Source organism: Pinus tabuliformis, chromosome X (assembly GCF_031772625.1).
Source record: "Pinus tabuliformis cultivar Carrire ecotype Pingquan chromosome X, CPIR1, whole genome shotgun sequence".
Classification (NCBI taxonomy): Eukaryota; Viridiplantae; Streptophyta; class Pinopsida; order Pinales; family Pinaceae; genus Pinus; species Pinus tabuliformis.
This window is the reverse complement of record NC_142308.1, coordinates 604,519,915-604,543,807: the sequence shown is the minus strand read 5'-3', so window position 1 is coordinate 604,543,807 and position 23,893 is coordinate 604,519,915. Positions and strand designations below refer to the sequence as shown.

At 40.4% G+C, this 23,893-nt stretch overlaps 1 pseudogene; it reads right to left on the bottom strand.

Moving 5' to 3' along the window:
* Window positions 1-23,893, bottom strand: part of LOC149141486 (transketolase, chloroplastic-like) — an 81,706-nt pseudogene that overhangs the window by 39,507 nt on the left and 18,306 nt on the right.

Genomic DNA, 23,893 nt, shown 5'->3' with positions numbered 1-23,893 from the left:
CTCCTCTTCAGGTTAAATTGCATGCCACTGCATTGGAAATTGCAGTGGAAGAATTGCCAGATAAACTGGTTTTTAGTGGATAATTGTCGAGGTGCTGCAGCTTATAAAGGCTGCACTCAATGATGCCGATCTACTTTTTCCTCCTAGAACTCCAGAGTTGTTGTTATTCTTGTTTTACTAGGGTGGACTTTTGTGGTTGTGCTTCCTTTTATCTCAGTGGATGGTACCAGGTCATGGGTTTAAAGAATTATCTGCAGATTGTTCGCTGTAAATTTTCAAGCAGTGTTTTACCAGCTTGTTGATCTCCTATTTGATTATCTAGACAAAGCCATGGAACGTTACAAGGTCATAAAAGAGTTGGGGGATGGCACTTACGAAAGTGTATGGAAGGCTTTGAATCAGCAGACACATAAGATAGTAGCTATAAAAAATGAAAGAGAGATCTACTCCTTTTTCAGAAACAGAAATTATCAAATTTTGCTATCAAATACTGCAAGGGTCATCCTATATGCACAAGAGTGGTTATTTTCACCGAGATAAAACCAGGGACTTTGTTGGTGATAGTGTTGAAGCAGAAGATCATAAACCTTCTGAGGCAATTATCTCTTGTTCAAGGATAAAAACCCAAGACAATGAACTTCGTTTTAGCCTCTTATGTCAGGCAGCTATTGAAGCTCCAAGGATTCTTAATCTCTCAAGCAGTGAACGCTTTAGTGGACCTTATGGGGAGGATTTTGTCTGCATTGCCAATAATTGGCATACATCTCTTCTTCCTTGTTACTTGAAGACAGTCAGATTTTAGGTTGAAGCTGTGTCTTTGAAATTACACAGCAGTTTCGTAGCGCGCTACGAAACTGCTGTAGGTGTTGTTTTATGATGAAGACAAACAGTTTGATGGTAGGATCAGAAAATTATCAAAGGAAATACCTAAGGAACATTAAGGAGACCACATGAGGCTAGCATAGCCATTCAGATAATGACAAGTGTGCCTTTTTGTAAAGGTGAAATATTTTGTCTTAAGTTAAAGCTTTGATAAAGGTACTTTATTACCGGTTGTTAGGGTTTTGAAAGGAGATACATACGAAGAGTTTTGGCTTATACACCTGTTCAATCAACAAAGCTTCCAGCACATTTGGGAATATGGTGATGCTCGTCATTTTTGGGGTATTAAAGAGCTGGGAACATGCTGCTTAATTTTTGAAGAATGGTGGGAGACAAGGACCGGAAAAACAGGGGTTTTATCCTTATGATTAATGAACCATCAGCGCTTTCAGTATCCAAAGCTAGCTTGTTCATTGGATCCTTCTCTCAGCTATCTCGGCCCAACTGAAAGGAGATAGGTGTCAAGGATCAAGAAAGAATCATGCTACGAGGAGAATAAAATCAGAGTTTTAGTTTAGTTAGGACTCTTTGTAATTACAACTCAACACTTAATGCATTTAATGAAGTTAGTTAAATGATAGATAGGGGTAATTAGTAGCAGTCATCGAGCTCCCATCATGCTGGAGGAGGAAGCTCAAGTTAGTTAAGGGTGTATCTCTATATATAGATCAAACTTTGATGTAATGAGGGTTGGATGTTTTTGAGAAGCAGAGTTTATTTTGGCTTATGTAAGAACTTGTTTTCAGTAATACAAATGACTGCTTTTTCTTCTCAGGATTCATACATTGTTTCAGATGCTCAAGATATATGTGGTTTTGTTTTATCCTTTATGTTTTACAGCTTGATAGATACACAATCACTCAGAATTCACTCTGCTGCTCTGATTTCCTGTGTGTATTTGTAAGTTGAGGTTTATTTGAGAGGTGTCTTGAGTGTTTAAACATTACATGCCCTGACTTCTATGAATGAGTGGTTTTATAGTTTGCTGAAATGATGATTAACTCCATGAGCCCAATGGAAATATTTGTAAGGTCTGTCCAGCCAATTTATATGTTAAATTTACTTTGCAAGAGTTAGCCATCTCATCAATATTTAAAATCAATAACCCTTTGAGAGAGCCCTCTCAGGCTAAGGAGGCTAAGCCTTAGTCAAAAGTCTGGTTTGAAATAGTTACACAGAGTCTGACTGATTAGCAGCCTTCAGTGCTTGATTTTGTGATAACATTTTGGTGCGTCTGCCGGGAGCCTGAAGATTACTCATTCCCGAAAATAGGAGACTGAACTTCTGAAGGTAGCAGGAGCTCAGAAGGTTTTTGAGGCTGCAAATCTACCTTGGCGACTCCATTGTTAAAGAATTCAAAATTCATACATTCATGGTGATTCCACTAGAGTTATGAAGGACCCAGATGCTACCATTCTTATTTCAAGGTATGCATGCATAGATTTTTCAGGAATTCATGGTTTCCCAAATCGTTTTCCCAAGGATGCATATTTTCTAAGGAATGGTCCAAAATTCAACGGAGAAGATTTGAGTTTAACTTTGAAGCATATATCATATTTTTGTGAATTTTCACAGCTTCTTAGAATTAAACATGAGGATGTTTGCATTATGTTATTTTATGATTCACTTCAAGGGAAATGTAAACAATGGATTGAAAGTTTTCCTATCAAATCCGTTAGGTCATTTCAAGACTTATGGCTTATGTTTTTGGAGGAATGGATAGATAGGTCAAAGGTGGTGGCAAACTCTCCTTCAGTTCAAGGTTTCAAACAATGGAATAATGATCATAGTAATGGAGAAACAAATGAAAATTTTCCTTTGTCCTTGTCCTCATATCTAAAATCCTTTGACTGTAAGGCAGAGGATAAGATGAGATTTTTGGATGAAGTTGCTGAGGACATTGAGAAAGAAATTGAAGGTGTAGAAGGTCAAATTCAGGCATATAGTTTTCATAATCATGATCATTATTTTCAGAATTTTTCTATGGCAGAACACAAGGAGACAATGCTGGTTCCTTTCTCTTTCACGATTGAGGAACTAAACACTGTTGTTGAAGATCAGTTTGCACAACCAGAAAGTTACAAGAAACATCAAGCTGATCATGTATTCTGGGATCCTATAGCTGATTACATGGAAGAGTTTTACTCTCCAGTGCTTCAGTTTACTTATAAAGATCAGAGACAATTTCAGTGGCAACGGTCATCACACTATCATATTGGTTCTGAATTCCGATGCAGTCAAAGAAATCAAATATCAGATAAAACAGAGGATTGGCTACATTGGAAATTTCATATTGATTGAGCAGAAAGAAGTTGAAATTGTTAGGGTAGGTAGGTAGGTAAATACAAATAAGCTCAAGGTCAACTGAGCATTTTTCAGTAGATGTAGCTTTCTTTCTCCTACAGTCATGCTTGTCAAGCAAATTTCTGTTTGTCACAAATGGATAAGGCACTGGATCTGCATGTTCTTAGTGTACCACAAGGGCACACTATCCCAAGTGGAGCCACTGTTATCACTGACAAAATTTCAATGCTAAATGTCTGCAAATAAGCACATGAATCCTTTTAGCGGTTTCGCAGCGCTACATGTTTAGGTGGTTTCGTAGCGCGCTACGAAATTGGGGATTTGTCCTATTCCATAGCGGCCCTTTCACAGCTATCATGTTTATCAAAATCCATCGGGTTTGCATCAACAGTTGTCAGCTTATAAGGTTTTTAGTATCCCAGCGGGTGGTGTTTCATTAGGTTTATCTGGAGCATTCTTTCTTTGGAAGAAGCCTTCTATGGTAATCAGCGTTGTAAACAAAGTGAACGCATCAAACATTGAAAACATTATTCCAGAGCTCTTTGCAGAGAACCTTATCCGGGGAAGAGGTCTATTTTGTAGGTCATGTATGAAATCCCAGATGGCATCACCTGGATTTACTGATGTTTTTGCTGCCTTGGTTGCTGTGGTGAATACAAAGTTTCCAAAAGTTGGTAATCTCCTTTTGACAAGCCTCTGTTACTAGCAGCGACAAAATTCATAGCTCACCTAGTGAACCAACAAGTTTCACATGAGATCATTGCTTTGGAACTTCTTACTGTTTTGCTGGAGAATCCTACAGACGATAGTGTTGAGGTTGCTGTTGGATTTGTAGAGGAATGCGGGTCCATGTTTCAAGACCCATCACTTCAAGGTCGCTATGGAATTTTTGAGCGATTTAGGGGTATTCTTCATGAGGGAGAAATTAACAAACGAGTGCAGTTTTCGATTGAAGGATTCTTTGCAATTCACAAAGCCAATTTCCAGGGTTATCCTGCTATTTGTCCAGAACTGGATCTTGTGAAGCAATCAGCGAATTTGCAAAATCAGTGCAGGGTATTGAACACGCGGCATTTTAAACTGAGGATGTCGTTGAACATCCGTGAAGCCCCCAATGCATGCATTTGTCAACGTTTGGATTCATGGTGATTATGTTTCGGCTTCGGATAGAAATTCCATAGGACCCATGATTGTCGTGGTTGGAGGGTGACCCAACAGACGAAATTTGATCGAATCAGGCCATCAGCATTCTAATGCCACATTTCATATTGGACAAGGAACATGAGCGCTTCTATTGAGCAAGTCTTGTTAGCAGCTAATGATGCAAAGCTACATTGAGGAGAGCTTAAGCGCCTTTTGAATATAGCCATGCAATTGATCATCATTCGCAGACAAAATGGTTCCAAAACTGATAGATCGTGCTTCCAGAGTTCTTATTTCTTCCACAAATGACAAAACGATATATTTTCAAGGTTGGATTTGGAGGAAAGATGGAATGGTGCCTCTCTAGTATGCAAGAACCGGTTTAGGGCTTTCCAGGATCCGTCTTTCTGGCAAATTGTTGATCTCGAGGAGTATTTTACAAGGAAGAGAGTCACTGCTTCCTGGTGGGAGACAGAATTTAAAAAAAAAATGAATCTTCTGCGCATCGAAGGGATGTAGAAAACAATTAACGTGTGGAATGCCTTGTGTAGGAAGAAACTTGGTGCTTCAGGGCCTCGCCATGGGTATAGCACATTAAAGACTGATCAAGGTTTTGAAAACGCTTTATAACAGACAATTTCTGCAACGGCATCGGAGTATTTTTGGTATTTGAGGTTTTTTCAATTCATGCAATGTGGCGTGCTATATTTAAACTGCAAAGTTTTGGGACACTTGTGGTACTTACTTTAGAACATAAGCAGTTCTTGCTACTTGAGGCTGGTCTGTTATCTGCATTGGAACGATTCTATCTTTTGGGAAATGTGGGAAGCATGGAATCTCTCTGCTGTGGATGCTATTGCTACAGAGAGCGGATTACATTATTATCTGGTGTTTGTTTCCGGCACTTTGGTGGTCTGTGCAAGTCTTATTCCACATCTGTTTTTGGCCATACTCACTAGCTACTTGTTCGTCATGCAAGCATGGCAGAAGATCTAACATGAATGCCTGACACTAGTGCTGCGGCAGTATGGTAAAATGTGAGATCGTTTTCATTTTGATCTACAAGCTCTTCAAGGAACGGGACTGTGCAGGCTTATCACCTAAATCTCAGGAGCTTGCTGTTATATTCTTAGCAGTGAGGGAGTACTGCAGCATATGTTTTGACAATGGATGTGTTTGGGCCAATAGCTGATAATGCAGGTGGAATTGTGGAAATGAGTCAACAGCCTGAAAGTGTTGATATAGCTATTCCAGAGGTATTTCTTGGAGGATCTGCTGTTTTTGTTGCTCGCAATCGATTTGCAGTCCTTGGTAAGATTTATAACCAAGTGATGATAAAAAGTCTCAGAAATGAGGTGACTAAGAGGTGTAGTCTTCCAGCAACTGTAGATGCAATCTTTTATGCAGGTGAAAAATCTGTCAAGCAGTGCGAGGATCAACAAGTCTATTTATGCAAAGTTTAAAATAGATGAGCCAAAACCATGTCAAGATAAATGAGGCTCAAGACAGTCTGACTTTGATGTTAAAGCTGTGTTTTGTGATTACACAGCAGTTTCGTAGCGCGCTACGAAACTGCTGTAGCTGCATGTTTCAGTTGAGCCAATCAATTATGATTGACAAATCAGCGAATCTTTCTGAAAGGTGTTGTCTTCACACATGGAAAAATGGCCAGCACATCGAAGACGTGGCAGCCTGTTCTATTTCGAGTAATCAAAGATAAAAGGCATGCTTCGTTGGATTCGAATATGGAGCAGCACATCAAAGACCGACAAACAGGGGCCTATGTTTCAGGGTAACAGAAAGATATGTCATTGAAGACAAACATGGAGCATTAAAGGTTCATCACAGCCACCGCCAGAAAGAGAGCAGATGTCAAAGAATGAAGTTCATTGTAATTAAAGCCATCAAAGCTACCGCTGTAGTAATCCACTTGGCAGAGAATGAATCTTGATTGTAATAAATGCTATGTCCAGCATGATGTAGAATTAGAATCTTATTTGTTTTAGGTTTCTAGAGCTGTCAGTTAGTAGTAAGTGGCTTTTATTAGTTAGTTTAAAGGTGAATAGGTGTCATTAGAAAAAGACTTCGAGTTCCCCTCAGATGAATCGGAGTCAGGTAGAAGAACTTTATAAATAGCTGAAACAGAAATAAACAAGGGGGTTGGATGTTTTTGAGTAAAACAGAGTTTATCTTGGCTTGTGTAAAACACTTATTTCAGTAATACAGATGACTGCTTTTTCTTCTCAGGATTCACATGGTGTTTCAAGTGCTTAAGATATATGTGGTTTTGTTTTATCTTTTATGTTTTACAGCTGTATAAATACACAATCACTCAGAATTCATATTGTTGCTCTGACTTCCTGTGTGTATTTATAAGTTGAGGTTTCTATGAGAGGTATTTTGAGTGCTTAAACATTACATGCCCTGACTTCTATGAATGAGTAGTTTTGTAGTTTGCTGAAGTGATGATTAACTCCATGAGCCCAATGGTAGTCTTTGTAATGTCTGTCCAGCCAATTTATATGTTAAATTTACTTTGCAAGAGTTAGCCATCTCATCAATATTTAAAATCAATAACCCTTTGAGAGAGCCCTCTCAGGCTAAGGAGGCTAAGCCTTAGTCAAAAGTCTGGTTTGAAATAGTTACACAGAGTCTGACTGATTAGCAGCCATCAGTGCTTGATTTTGTGATAACAAGGCCCATGTACCATTAGTGTAGGTGTAGGAGTAGTGTTTGCTTTCAGTTTTTTGCTTGCATGCTTGTTTTCTTACGTGATTTGTTTGCTTGTTTGTTTACTTGCTTCGATTTCATTGTTGCTTCTGGTCTTGCTTTTCTTTTTTGATTGTTAGTTTGTTTTCTTATTTCGTTCATAGTTTAGTTTTGCATGAAACCATGTATGACTCTTGAAGCGAGCTGGGTAAAATACAAGAGGGCTTGTACAACTATCACTACTTGGTTATCTGTCATCTTGCCTCTATATGATGAGGTTGTTACTTTTAGTCCATGATACGTCAAAGGAAAATATGTATTGTTTGAAGTGAAACTTAGTGTAAACACAACACTTGCATGCTAACTAGTGTCACCTCTCTAGTCGATTGTTTTTGGGTTAACCCTTGTTAGCTCAGTCAAGTAGAGTAAGGTAAGGGGGAAAACCTTAACAAGCACGCCAGAGATACAATAAAATACTTCTCTACTGGAACAACCTCTTATGCTCTCAATAAGTTGGGATCCCTCTTCCGCCTCTGAAATGAATAAGTGTTATGCACAATGAAAATGAAAAAATGAAAAGTCAAAAATTCAAAATGAAAAATGAATAAGGTGAAAGAAGAGAAAGGCTTCTTGTGCAGGGAGGTGATGCAAGTAACTCCACTGGGGTACTGACCAGGCTCACTGGCAACGGAGCCATGCTTTTGTTCCTATGTGACTCCATCGGGGTACTGTCCAGGCCTGTTGGCAGTGGAGCAACACCAAAGATGAAACTAAGACTCTGACGACTATACTACTTGTGCACCTATATACTCCTCAACCCTAATCGAAACAACTGTGTTGCCTTGGCTTGGAATGTGTGTCAATCAACCAAGGGTTTGGCAGATGCTACATCTTACAATCAAGTTAGTGTGAAACCAAGATGAACTGAAAAATGAACAATACTTCTGAAAGTTTTAGACTTGCTTTTCGCGAACAAGGTCCATTCAGAGAGTTGGATTTCTACCATTGTGTCGCCAAGTGTTGTAGTGTTTACAACCACCCTCCTAAATTTTTCCTTAGCCTTGTTTTGGAGCCTCCCTTCGAAGCTTCACAGCAACTTGCCTTGCTTCGTCAAGTTCACAAGTGTCAGTGTCTTTCTTGCAAAAAGACCACCTGTCGGTCACAACTTGATCCATCCCCCTCAAAGGTTGTTCACCTGGACTTGGTCCAGCTGCAGGCTGAGCAGCTTCCCCTTGAAAATTGCGCATTTCTAGAGGGAAACCAGCTTTCCCTCCAGAAATTGTGCAATCCTCTCTGGTAGCCTGCTGGGCTCCAGGATTGCGCAATCCTGCCTGCCAAAAATCCCAGCAGGATTTGCAAAAATTTCCCCAGCAAGGCTGCTCAACCCAAAATTTCCGCAAATCTGGGTAGCAGTCAGTTGCTCTGCCCAGAAATTGCACAAATCTCCTAGGAAGCCAACCCATCTCCCAGCCAGAAATGCACATTTTTTCTCCAGCAATTGAGCACTGTCTTGCATGTGCAGCTGAGTTGATCGGTTCCCTCCGGGACTGAGAAAAACAGAATTTCATGCATGGGCTGATTCTCTCAAGGAAGCATGTAAAGGCATCCCTTATTTTAGGGATCTATGTTTAGTAGTTGGAGGTTACATGCAAGGAGCAATTTCGAAACCTCCCACCAAGTGTCACTTCCCCTAGATTCATGGCATGCGCGTCACAACCTTGATGTTACCAAAACACATCAATCGGATGCTGCAGAGCTCATTCCTCACATCAACCTTGTAGCTATGACATCCCACATCACATCTAGGAGCAGTCGTCACATTCAGCTCAACTGTTTTGGGGCAATATCAATTCCATGCCTTGTGCTGCATTTATGTCGCTTTTTGGGTTTCGCTTATGGGAGCACTGTTTCCTTGATTTCTTTGGAGGCTTGTTTTCGTTTACATATATACTAGCTTGTCCTAGCTCTGTTTCAGTTTTCGTTGCTATCTCACTGCTGTCGCATGCATGAAACTATTTTGCATGGACGTTCGCCCAACCGACAAACTGCCTCACCCACATGCATGTTGATCTGTTCGTTGAATCTTTCATTGATGTTTTGCACGCACTATCAATAGCTTATGCTATCACTTAGTGTCGCCATGCATTTACTGCCTTAGTTTCTTTCAGTTGCCCATCGGCGAGTCGAGCCAAAATTGGCCCGGACTCTGCCTTCACTGAGGCTGCATTATGCAATCTAGGGAAGGAAGGCTCACCTTCCTCTCTATATTTGTGCATTCCTACCCAACACTGGCCTCCAAGACTATTCTGCGCATTTCTGGAGGATAGTGGATGCTTGGCCCAAGAAATTGCGCAAATCTGTCCCTAGGCCAGCAGTCCTTCCCAGTTGGAATTACGCATTGCGCAATCCCAATAGTCAGCATCCTGATTAGATTGTGTATTGTGCAGTTCCAACAGTCAACCAGTCTCCCAACAACCCAGAATGTGCCTTGTGTAGTCTTGGCAGTTAGTCTCCCGACCTCCCGGCTGAAATTGTGCAACCTTCATGATCATGCACCCAAGTATGTTGCAAGTCAGTTCTCATGTTCATTTTGGTTTTCGACTGACAGATTGATTTCCATGAGTGTTTCCATGTCTCCAGGTATCCCAGGTGTTCATCTGCCTCTCAGCAGTACAGGTACAATGGTTTCCAGGAGAGCAGAGACGAAGACACTGTTCAGAGCACACTTGGGGATGCAGTCGATCAAGTGTCCATGGACTTGCCTACCCACGAAGACATCAAGTTGTTCGTAGACAAGGACATCAATATATGACAACAACAACATCACAATGAGTAGCATCATGAAAAACAACTAAAGACAACATACCAAATGCAACGAATGCAAGAGGAGGGTTGTTGACAACACGAAGGCGGAACAAGGTTGCAAGCTCAAGCAGGTCCATTAATGATGAAAGAAACATTGGAGACTTCGGCTATGAAGTGACGGTGCGACATGAAGATTGCGTGAAGGCTGAAGATGGAACAAACAAGGAGTCGCATGTGTTGAAGCAGCAAATCAGGAAGAACATGAAGCTGCACAGATAGACGAATGAGTTACAACAGGAACAAGAACAACAGTGGGTGTAACATGCACTCATAGATGAAACTGCACCCATACAAGTTAAGGATCCATCCCAGCAGCTGACATAGAGCAGACATGGTGAGAAATGTTGTTGATCGCATGCAAGGGATTCAACAACATGCATGTCGTTGAGTGCACGCATGCAATCCAACCCATTCAACACACTCACCAAGGCGAAGATAAGAAGCAAGTCCAACTGGGGCTAAACATGTACTTCGGTAAGTTGATGCGCATGACCACCAGCACACACTTGAAGATCATCACATACACTATGCATTAGTGTGTTGCCGGTTCAACCGTACCTAAGAAGACCATGCGCATGTTAGCAAACGAGTTGGATGAAGGGGCCAAACCAATGCACCGGTTGCAACAGAGGCAAGAGTTCACTTCGTCAAGATGTCACCATGAGGTGCATGTACACCATCACGGATGACTGTTGGTATCCTAAATTGCCCTATTTTCTACCCCGTTTCCATCAAAATCAACCTCTGTTTTACCTCAATAAAATACCATTCTTTCCTGCACTAGTACACGATAGTTACCCATTCCTGCACATGCTCATATTTTATATTAAGATTTATTACAACACTTTATTAATAATTTTATATGGATTTCATGCCTATTTACATACCTCTTGTAACTCATATTAATTTCCTAGAGTAATCATGGAACTTAGTATTAATTATGAATAAGTGTGACTAGTGCAGATAGATTCCTACATCACCACGAAGATTGTCCGAGATTTCTGAAAAGCCAAATCTTCCACGAGGACGGGTCTTGATCCTTGACTCCGAGTGTAGTTGCTGATGAACGAAAGTAGGATAATAGGTGGCGCGCAATTTGGTAATATTTTCCAAAGTTAGGTTACGGCCAAGCGAAATTCATGTGTATTATAACTGCTGGCCAAGTTTGTAATTTCGGTTTCTAAGTCTGTTCGGCCGAAAGGCCTGAACAAGAAATGTCTGTAATTAGTGAAAACGGCTAGAGCCAAAAGGATATATAAGATATAGATCATAGGTAGGAGGAAGCTAGCGAACCATCGATTGTAATTTTGTTTTATGTAATCTGGTTATCGCCTCAGCTCTGGGGCTGGACTGCTCTGTTATGTATATTTTCCGAATCGAGTAATACAAGAGAACTGCCATGATTTGCATACAAAACGTCTAATTTATCTTTGATGTATATTTGAAGTGCTGAGCTCTTTCGTTCCTTAGAAGGGGAATATGCTGGTTGGCTAGGGCCCAGCCAACCCAACTCGTTTACCCCTCTCGCTTTCGTTATTCAGAAAGACGGTGTGGATATTTCTTTTGCAACTGTGTGATGTTATAGTTTTAATCATTATTTTTCAAGTTCTAATTTAAAATATCTTTTGTAGCTAACATGTGAAATGGATCCGTGGTTTGAGAGTTAGCTGTGTTTACTTTGTTTATGAAATATCTTTCTTGCATTTCCTTTACTCTCAATCTATGTTTTAACTTGTTTTCGATCAGATTGTGCAAGGAACTCTTTCCTGCACCAGTGCATGTAGTTGCTTGTTGTTGAAATGTGGCAACAAGAATATTCCAATTTTCATTTGTCCTTGAATTAAAATTGAGAATTAAAATTCGAATTTAGTCTCACCAGTTGCTTGGAAAATAATTAATTAATTCATCTTGAGTTAATTAGTTGGAGAAATTCAAGCTAGAAGTCTTTGTGAAGTCATGCAACAGTTATCCCTTAAATTAAGGAAATTTCCCCTTAATTAAGGAGATAAGGTTGAGTTGTAATTAGTTAGCTTAGTTTACTGAGTTAAGTCTAGTTAGATTAGTTCCAAACTATTTGAGGAACTAATTGTGAGTTCAGTCAGTTAATGCATGCATGCATCAAACTAGTGTACTCCAGATAACTGAAGATTCTCTCATAAATAACTCATGCATGTCTATTCAAAGAAAGACCCAGTTGAGATTGAAGACAGGGATAGTGTACTATCAGTTGCTAGAATTTTCCTATAAGGAAAACTCTTGCATGCAGAAGGAATTCATTCCTTGAGATTTGCGTAGTTTTACAGGGTGTAAGATCAGTGTGAGTGATCAGTGTTACACATGGTAACAATAGGATCACCCAGGAAAAACTGTGCTAGGAAATAGGAGCTTGGAGGGTAGTGTGGAGGACTTAATGAGAAGTCTATTTTGCCTGTGAGCATCTGTGAGGATTGTATTGAGTGCTGGCTAGCTGTGAGAGCTAAAGCTGTGTGTAATCCTGAGATATTTCCACTTGTATGATAATACAGATAGTGGGGTTTTTAGCTGAGGCTTTCCCCTGAGTATTCTTTTGTGTTTCATGTGCATTGATTCTGCTTTTGGTTATATGTGTTCTGCTTGATCTTTCTCAAATCTATTAAGCTTCCGCAAGTTTGATTGTAGAAGTAGATTAAGTATTTTTCTTTAGTTGTATTGCATTATCAGGTTAATCTACAGTGAGAATTTCTACACCTGCACTTTGGTTTAATCATTCGTTTGTAGCGAACAGTGAATCACTTACCTGCATATTATTTCCAGTTATTTTGCAAGTGAATGAATCATTAACTTAGTAATTGTCTTCAGTATTAAAAGTACATCTTTAGAGGATCTGGAAGCAGTTGCATAAAATTACCATAAACATATTATACTTGCAAAGAACATAAGCATTTTGAATGGATTATTAAAGTTAGTTAACACATGCAAAACACTTAGACTACTGTTTGATTCTTTTGAAGTGCTTTTATTTCATGAAGTTAATTTCCTTTGTAGGGTTTAATGACTTGAAGCATTTCCTTTTTCACAGATAATTTACTTCAGGATTCCATTTTTTCAACACATCTTTCATTCTTTTCGAAAGTAATTTGGAAACTGGGTGAAGGAAGCTCTGCCTCAGTGCAAGAGCTGGTCTCTTGTCACAGAAACAGAGTGCTCTAAGCCCTTAGGCTTAGAGCACCTTCACTAAGACATAAGTCTTTAGTAAGGAAGGTCACATATACTTTTGCACAGAGATATTGTACCTGCACTAGTGCAAGCAGATTGCAACAGTGAAAGGACATGTTGTTCGTCTAGAAGGAAGATCAGAAGGAGGACAAAATTCTACAAGGGCCCACTTGTCAGACTGTTAGCCATCCATCTGGAGATGAACATAGCATTTATTTCCAGCATTTAATATTGTTTCCGTTGTGTGGAATTTCTTTACTCGATTTACGTGCAAATTGTCCTTTACATTCCAGCACTAGAGTTGCTTTGGTGTCAATTGCCTTTCCGATTGTTCTCTTCTTGATTCTGCAAAGCATTTCCTTTAAGAAGTAGGATTAGAGATAGGAAAATTTCATACCATTTCTGGCATTGCCTGTGCTTCGTCTCTAAGTTTACGAAACCCTCAGGTTGACAATTAAGTGTTGAGGAGTTTGCTCAAGCACAATTCCTGCACCCAACATTTTGGCGCCGTTGTCGGGGAGGCGATTTGAATTGGTAATAATTTTCCATTTTTTTGCAATAGGGGTAAGTCTACTATTATTTTTTCTTGCAATGTGCTTCTATTGTTTGAAGGAATTTATAGGTGCCGATTTATTTTTTGAAACTTGCAGTTTTTATTTGAATTTCGTTTTGTCATTTTTTGAAATGAATGCCTAAAAGAGGTAGGGGTCCAAAGCCCACTAGGGGCCAAAGAAACACTAACAAATCTGAAACCAAAACTCATATTGGGCCTTCTTTTGCAGGCAAAAAGTCCAAACAAACTCAGACTCATCACGCAGGAACAGTCCACCTAGGCCCTGGTAGCAGTGGTTCAGGTGTGACACAACCCATAAAGGGGAAGAAGGGGACTGTTGGAATCCATAGTCAGCCTTCTCAGCCTATTGAGAGTGGTTCAGGTGGAAGAACAACAATGGCAGATATGGAAGACCATGCAGAAGGAAGTGGTGAAAATTAGGTAAATGAGGAACAATCCACTTTCGGATTCCCGATTGTGGATCCTGATACACAAGTACAAATGAAAAACATTTCACCATCAACTCTTCCTCATTTTTATGGTAAGGTACATGAAGACCCAGACTCTTTCTTATTTGAGTTTGATATTTTTTGTAGAAGTGATCCGAATTGGATGCTTGAAAATTATTAGAGTTTCTATGATTGTTTCAAACTATGTCAGACTCCAAAATCTTGTGAATAACGAGCTATGAGGAAGGACCTCTGGACAATGGCAGTTGTAGCTAGCATGGAACAATGAGGACCCTCGGTCAAAGCGCGCTGACCGTTGGCCCATGGAGACCGCACAGTGGCACAAACTAGCAATTGGGGAGTCCAGATCAGAAATAAAAACCTCAGAGAAGGAAAAGCCCTGGCACCTGGTCATGTGAAAAATAGGTAAAACCATGGGAAAAGCGCTAAAACCGATAGGCAAGTCCCGCACTCCAAAACCGGCAGAATATCGGAGGCATTTCGGGCGGTAAGTGAGTTTGTCAGAGGATCGAGCGATGCCATACATTGAATGACGTGTGTCCAGCGGATGAGAGAGAAAACTGCTCTCATCACGGGCTAACAGTCGAGCAAGTCAACCGCGCGATAAAAGTGATGACCGTAGGATCTAGAGGCCCCAGATCAAATGGCGGAGATTGCACCTGATGGGAGACTGGATTTGGCGGAAGAATAGGCTGAGGCATATGAAATTTGGGGTCTGACATGACCGCTGAGCTGGCGGATGAATCATTTCGCAGAGTAACCAAAATAATAGTCGTTCGAGGAAGAGCTGGTGCTCAGTTCGTAAGGAGACAAGTGGCCACCTCCTGTGAAACATTACACAGTGGCGATGACACAGAAGCAGGGAATTCCAAGCGGACAGAGGCAGGCGATCTGAAGAGCCAGAAGAGGAAGCGAACAATCAAGGGACAGATTGGCTTTAAGCCATGAACAGACAGAGAACAGAGAGGAGACAGTGAGATAGAAGAGCAAGAAGCAGAGAACAGAGAAGTCGAGCTGATCGGTAGAACTAAGGCAACATCGAGCAGATAGAACCGAGAAGGCTTGAGAGGTTCAAGCAATCCCTGTGAGGATATCTGTCGGGAACTGAGTACCAAATTGGACTCATCCCATTAAGACCAGTTGAGGTTGAGACTTGGTAAGGGGGAGTCTGTGTACTCTAGTGGCTTGGGGAATCCAAGTGCCACCCTACTAAGCATCATCTGTTATAGGAGACTCAAATTGAGCTCCTCATTATAAAAACTCTGCTTAAAGACACAATAAAAAAGGCCACCACTGAAAGTTGGACCAGGAGACATAGCCCAGGAGGATTGGGTGAACTCCTTATTAATTTTTTGTGTTTTTGCATTTGCTTGCTGTGTTTCTCTTACTGTTTTCCAATGCCTGTGTATTTCACAATCTTATCGATCTGTTGCTTAAAATAACATAGGCACACCAGCACATGAGTCTGTAATACCTACATTAATTAATTGAGATCATACATAAGTGATTTTCAGATCAAGTGGTATCAGAGCTATAGGTTGTTAAGGTTAGACAAGCTTGTGCTAGATTTAGCTGTTGAATGCTAACTAGATCAAAGCTCAAATTAGGAGAAGGAGAGTTGGTCGAAACTAATCCTGAGATTGGAAGAGTCTATCCTCAGAAGACAATGTCAGAGGAAGGTTCTGTGGGGCCAGACCCTCAATTTATAGATAGTTTCCTGGCCATAAGGTCCATGGTAGAGGAAATGTATAAGGATTTTAGAAAACATAAAGATGAAGATTCATCAGGCTCCAAACAAGATAAAGGAGAAGAAGAGTCTCTCCTCCATGACCACTCAAAAGGCAAGGGGAAAGAAGAAAGCTTTCTCACACCTCCTAATAGCCCTGAACATAAAAAGAAGACATCTTTGATTAAACTAGATGTTAAATTTGATTTACCAATATATGATGGAGAGTTGAATGCAGAAAAGTTGGACAATTGGATCAGACAAATTGATGTTTATTGCAGAGTGCAGAGTATCGATTCAGATAAGAGCAAGATTCAGCTGGCCAGCCTACGCCTTGGAGGCACTGCCTTGGTTTGGTGGGAAGGCAGGACCCAAGCTGACATGAAGAGACATGGTAAGACTCTTTCTGTCTGGAGTGAATTTGTTTCTGCAATCAAAAAGCAGTTCTATCCACTGGCCTACATGCAGCAAGCCATGATGAGCTGGCAAACTCTTCATCAGTTGAAAGGGAAAAGTGTACAAGGTTACACCCAAGAATTTAGGAAGAGAGCTTTGATTCTAGGAATCTCATTAGACTCACCTGAGACTCTGTTGAAGTACATCAATGGTCTACATAGCTACATGAGGCACACTATCCTCATGTTTAATCCCACTAGTATAGATGAGGTATCTGTTCAAGCTACGCATCTAGAAGCTAGAGGAAAGAATGGAAACCCAGAAGTTGGGGGATCATCCCAACCCACTGCAAGCAAGAATAAGGAGAAAAGAAAATAGAAATGGAAAGCAAGGAAGGCCAATACTGCACAGAAAAGCAAGTCTTCATGCACTCACTATAAGAAGGATGGGCATGATGATGAGCACTGTTGGATTCTGCATCCGGAGCTGAGACCTAAGAAGTTCAAGGGCAAGAAGAAGAAGACTGCTGCAGCTATTCAGAAAGATTTGGGGTCGGACTCAGGAGATGAAACAACCATTGCAGCCATAGGTATAAAAGGTAAGAATTCTGAAGCATCTACTAGTAATTATGCACAATCTACTATTGATGAAGAAAATGAGAGAAAAAGACATGAGCTTTTCCATATTCGAGTTATTTCCAAACATCAAAAGATTGATACTTTGTTTGATAGTGGCTCACAAGTAAATTTAATTTCTGAAGCAATTGTAAAGAAGTTGGGATTACTGACTACACCTCACAAGAAACCATACCCATTAGGATGGTTAAATGATAAAGCACAACTACAAGTGACTAGACAATGCAAACTCAAGTTTTCTTTTGGGTCAGCATTTGTAGATGAGGTTGAGTTAGACATAATTCCTTTGGATATATGTGGAATTGTTTTAGGAAGTCCTTACTTGTATGACAAAAAAACTATTTTCTATAGAGCTGAGAACAAGTATCTACTCGTTAAAGATGGAATCAAATACTTTGTAAGAGCTCATAAGCTCAAGAATAATTACACTCTCATAAACTTAGGGCAGATGAAACGAATGATAAATTCATGCAAACAATTTTTACTGATGGTTGTAAAGGAAAAGAAACTTGATAAAACCAATGTATTTGAGGGCTGTGATGCTAAACAACAAGCTGATTTAGAAAAAGTTGTTTCAGAGTATGATATCTTGTTTCAAGAACCTAAAGGTCTGCCACCCAAAAAGGAAATAGTGCATGAAATTAATTTGCAGCAAGATGCTCCATTGCCTAACATTGGAATGTACAGGTTGTCCGCTTTAGAGAATGCAGAAATCAAGAAGCAGGTGTAGGAGTTGCTCGAGAAGGGGTTCATCAGACCTAGCACATCACCATGTGGGTCACCAATCGTTTTGGTGAGAAAGAAAGATGGCTCGTGGAGAATGTGCATTGATTACCGAGCACTGAATAAGATAACAATAAAAAATCGTTATCCCCTTCCTCGCATAGATGATCTATTAGATCAATTGAAAGAAGTTGTTTATTTTTCCAAGTTAGACTTGCATATTGGATAGCATCAGGCCGGAGTTGCAGAACAAGATGCATGGAAGACTGCTTTCAAAACAAAGCAGGGATTGTATGAGTGGCTGGTTATGCCTTTTGGCTTAACTAATGCTCCTGCTACTTTCATGAGAATAATGAATGATGTACTCAGACCTTTTCTTGATGATTTTGTTATTGTATATCTGGATGACATTCTGATATTTAGCAAAACATGGGAAGAACATTTAAAGCATGTTAAGTAGACACTAGATGTTTTGAAAAGAGAAAAACTTTATGTTAAACTCTCAAAATGTGAATTTGGCAAAACATCTTTGAATTATTTGGGACATATAGTAGGGGGTGGTGAATTGAAGATAGATCCCTCTAAGGTGGCAGTCATTGTAAACTGGCCTAAACCCAAATCTGCTACAGAAGTTAGGAGCTTCTTAGGAGCAGCACAATATTGGAGAAAGTTCATTTCTAACTTTTCCTTAATTGCAGCTCCCTTACATGCTTTAACAGGATTGAAAAAGGTGTTTCAGTGGGGAGGCAAACAGCAGAAAGCCTTTGACACCTTGAAAGAAAAGATTAGTACAACACCAGTACTAGCACTGCCTGATCTTCAAAGACCCTTTGAGATCCAAATGGATGCCAGTGACTATGCCATGGGAGCAGTGTTGATACAGCACGGTAAACCCATATGTTATCATTCTGAGACATTTAATTCTGCAGTAGTTAACTATCCTACATATGATAAACAATTTTATGCATTAGTACAGAGTGTGAAAAAGTGGAAACATTACTTAATGGGCAAATAGACAGTAATACACACTAATCATCAACCACTTCAATATCTACACTCCCAAACTAAGTTGCAGCAATCAAGACACTATAGATGGATGGGTTTTATACAACAGTTTCATTTAGTCATCAGATATAAAAAGGGCATACACAATAAAGTTGCAGATATGTTATCTAGACCCATTATAAATGCATCTACTATACTTAAGCATAATTCTGTGTTACATGAGAGCTACATTGAATAATATGCTCAAGATATAGACTTTAAAGATGTATATGCAACTTTAATTCAAGGCAAACGAGTAGAAGAATTGGATTATCATATTAAGGACCGACTCTTATATCATTATGGGAAGCTATGCATTCCACAAACTGAAAGAGTAAAGATAATTCGAGAAGCACACACTTATCTAATATCAGGTCACTTTGGGGTAAGTAAAACAGTTGCACAGCTGCAAAGGTTTTGTTATTGGCAAAAAATGAAGGAGACAGTCTCTAGATATGTAAGAGGGTGTACTATGTGTGCTAAAAGCAAGCCCAACAATAGAAAACTAGGCTTGTACACTCCATTACCAGTTCCTTCTCATCCTTGGGAAAGTGTTTCCATGGACTTTGTTGGAGGACTACCCAAATCTAGGAAAGGTCATGATTATCTGTATGTTGTTGTGGATAGGTTCAGATACCTTGTAATAAATAGATTACAACTGAACAAACTGCAAAACTGTTCTTTCAACATGTATGGGTTCATTTTGGATTACCCACTTCCATTATATCTGATCGAGACACCTGATTTGTGGGAAAGTTTTGGTCAAGTCTGTGGGAACTGATGGACACCAAACTGAAGAAAAGCACAGCTTTCCATCCACAAAAGGATGGCCAGACAGAAGTAGTCAACAGGACAGTAATCCAGTTACTCAGAGGATATTGCAGCAAACATCCTAAGCTTTGGGATGAACATTTGTGTTATGTGCAACATGCTTACAACCGAGCCAAACATTCTTCTACACAGAGATCTCCTTTTGAGACCTGTTTTGGTTTTACACCCAGGTCACCCTTGGATTTTGTCTTTGGTAAGGACACAACAGTTGAGGGACACAGCGATGTGGATAGGGCAACTAGGTTCATTGAACAAATCCAAGAGATCCACCAAGCAGTACAGGAACAGCTGGAAAAGAGCCAGGCCAAATACAAGGCAAGGCATGACAAGCATCAGATGGAGCATAGTTTCCAAGTTGGTGATCAAGTCTGGCTGTATATCAGCAAGGACAGGATGCAAGGTGAAGGTAAAAATCTAAAGCCTATCAGGTATGGACCTTTCAAGATACTTGAGAAAATTGGTGAGAATTATTTTCGCCTTGATCTACTAGCTTACATGCACATCTACTCAGTCGTAAATGCAGATAGCTTGAGATTGTTTGAACCTTCACTAATTGAGGATCCTGAAGAGCAGAGTCAATTGCCTTCTATTGATGACCTGCTACCTGAATATCTTAATGAATTGCAGGAAGACACAGTTCTGGACAGGAAGGTGAGAACGACGTGCAGGGGAGATGTTGAGTACCTCAGAATTGGGCTCAGGGGTTCAAAGCCAAGCAGTGCAAAATGGATAGAGATTGGACAGGTGAGAAAGTTGTATCCTCACTTAGTCAATGCTTGAAAACCAACTTTTGGTGGTCCAAAAGCTTTTTCAGTGGGAAGGCCGTGATCCGAATTGGATCCTTGAAAATTATCAGAGTTTCTATGATTGTTTCAAACTATGTCAGACTCCAAAATCTTGTGAATAATGAGCTATCAGGAAGGACCTCTGGACAATGGCAGTTGTAGCCAGCACGGAACAACGAGGACCCTCGGTCAAAGCGCGCTGACCGTTGGCCCATGGAGACCGCGTAGTGGCACAAACTAGCAATTGGGGAGTCCAGATCAGAAAACAGAGGCCGTTTCTTAATCGCAGGATAAAAACCTCAGAGAAGGAAAAGCCCCAGCACCTGGTCATGTGAAAAACAGGTAAAACCGTGGGAAAAGCGCTAAAATCGACAGGTGGGTCCCGCACTCCAAAACCAGCGGAATATCAGAGGCATTTCGGGCGGTAAGCGGGTTTGTTAGAGGACTGAGCGATGCCATACATTGAATGACGCGTGTCCAGCGGATGAGAGAGAAAACCGCTCTCATCGCGGGCTAACGGTCGAGCAAGTCAACCGTGCGATAAAAGCGATGACCGTAGGATCTGGAGGCCCCAGATCAAACGACAGAGATTGCACCCGATGGGAGACCGGATTTGGCAGAAGAATAGGCTGAGGCATATGAAATTTGGGGTCCGACATGACTGCTGAGCTGGCGGATGAATCATTTCGCAGAGTAACCGAAATAACAGCCATTCGAGGAAGAGTTGGCGCTCAATTCGTAAGGAGACAAGTGGCCACCTCCTGTGAAACGTTACACAGTGGCAATGACATAAAAGCAAGGAATTCCAAGCGGACAGAGGCAGGCGATCCGAAGAGCCGGAAGAGGAAGCGAACAATCAAGGGACGGATTGGCTTTAAGCCATGAATAGACAGAGAATGGAGAGGATACAGTGAGATAGAAGAGCAAGAAGTAGAGAATAGAGAAGTCGAGCTGACCGGCAGAGCTAAGGCAGCATCGAGCAGACAGAATCGAGAAGGCTTGAGGGGTTCAAGCAATCCCTGTGAGGATATCTATCGGGAACTAAGTACCAAATTGAACTCATCCCATTAAGACCAGTTGAGGTCGAGACTTGGTAAGGGGGAGTCTGTGTACTCTAGTGGCTTGGGGAATCCAAGTGCCACCCTACTAAGCATCATCTGTTATAGGAGACTCAAAATGAGCTCCTCATTGTAAAAACTCTGCTTAAAGACACAATAAAAAAGGCCACCACTGAAAGTTGGACCAGGAGACGTAGCCCATGAGGATTGGGTGAACTCCTTATTAATTTGTTTTGTTTTTGCAATTGCTTGCTGTGTTTCTCTTACTATTTTCCAATGCCTGTGTATTTCTCAATCTTATCGATACGTTGCTTAAAATAACATAGCACACCAGCACATAAGTTTGTAATACCTACATTAATTAACTGAGATCATACATAAGTGATTTTCAGATCAAGAAGTTATGATTATTCATCTGATGCCCAGAAGTTAAAGTTGTTTCTTGCAACTCTCAAGGACGCAGCACTTCGTTGGTTCATGGGACTAGGAGGAAACACTATATCTTCTTGGGAGCAAATGAAGAGAGTGTTCTTGTCAAAATATCAGGAATATTGTAAAACTAGAGATATTCAAGATGAAATCTTTACTATTGTGCAAAATGATGATGAGACTTTAGAGGACTACTTGGAGAGATTCCTGTATATCCTTCAAAGGTCAAAGCACAAATTTGATCCAAGTACCATTAGAACCTTGTTCTTACGTGGGCTCATTAATGATGCTAGAAATAATTTAAATCTATTAGGACAAGGGGATATTGCTCAAAAGACTTTTGATCAGATCTGTGACTTGTGCAAGAAATTCTCGAGGAACCAATATAGATCCAGTAAAGGAATTCAGAATAAAAACAAAAAAACTGAATCTATTGATGCTATGATTATTGGATTAGAAAACAAAATGGACAATATGAAAATTGAAATAATGAATAATGTTAGTAAACAAATAGACTCTTTGAATTTTTAGCAGAAACTTGTAGAAGAGCAAGATATATTGTCTATTTTCTGTCCTAAATGTAGAAGAAAGCATCCTTTAAGAGAATGTCCTCTAGATATTAAAGAAACTAATAAATGTGCAATTTGTGCAGATAACCATGCTACAGATAAATGTCCCTCCATACCTGGGATGAAAGTTGTACTTGAAGGGGGACAACCTGAAGCTAAATCATTGCATGCTATGGGAGAATGAAGAAATTGGCCTCAGGTAAGTGCAGGTATGGTTCCTGAATCTCCACCACATTTTTTTGGTTATAATGCACACTCATATTCCTATCCTAACACTGGTCACTCTCAGCATTGGCAACATGGGAATCAATATCAATATGGACAACCATCCCAATCTTGGCAACAAGGATGGAGAGGGCCAAACCATTCACATCATTCACATAATTCCTATCATGCACCTATGCAATCATACCCTCCTACATATGCACCTTACCCAATGCCTCAACCATCATTACCTCAGCTGAGTCAACCTATGCCACCATTACTGTTACCTCCACCGTTTCGACCTTCTCAGCTGCCTGCTCAACCTTTACCCAACCCCAATAATAAAGCGGTACAAATGATCCATTCTATGACCCCACTTTCTTCATCCAGATTTTAGACTATGCTAGTTGGAGTCAATGATCTCCAATTGAGATTAGGGAAGGTAGTAACCTCAGAAAATCAAAAGCAGCCCATGGTTATTATCAATGAGAAAGGAGAGGAGGAAACTCCTAACCATTCTGAAAAAGATGACACCATTCAGCCTATCCCTGTACATTCTGAGCCCTTGTCATCTTCCTCCAATCGACCTCCCTATCCAGAGAGGTTAGTTGTGGAGAAGAAAGACCCCATTCCTGAGTCTAGCCTGGCCTCTGAGCTTAGGAACCTTTTCATAAGGGTACCTTTGCTCCAAGCTATCAAAGAGATCCTCATTTGTACAAAAATCATTAGGGAACTCTGTCTCAAGAATCCAGGAAGGAGAAGATTGGAACCTCAAACCATTCAATTTGTTGGTAGAGCAGTAGAGTTAATGACAGGATGTATGCACATGGAAAAGTATACCGACCTCGGAAACCCTGTTGTCTCTATTCAAATAGGTGATGTCCTTGTCTCCAATGTACTTATAGATCTAGGGGTAGCCATTAATGTTATGACCAAGCAAACTATGGATAAAATTGGATTGGTCCATATTCGTCCTACTCCCACTGTGCTTGAATTGACAGATAGAACTAAAATCAAGCCGGAAGGAGTATTGGATGATGTGGTCGTTTCCCTAGATTCTTGGGAATATCCCTCAAATTTCATTGTTATTTAGCCAAAGAATCCCGTGGGAGGGCATCCCCTGATCTTGGGGCGACCATGGCTTGCTACAACCGATGCTTATATCGGATGTCGTTATGGTGATATGTATATTTCCCATGGAGATTCCAGAAAGAAATTCACCTTATATCCACCTGCTAGATCCATTCAGGAGCTCTGAGACACTTTATGGTTAGACTACAGTAGTGATGAGGAGACTCATCCTGTTTCCTTGATACATCAGAATGTTGAGTCCTCACAGGAGGGTGAGATTCAAGAATTCCTAAACAATCTA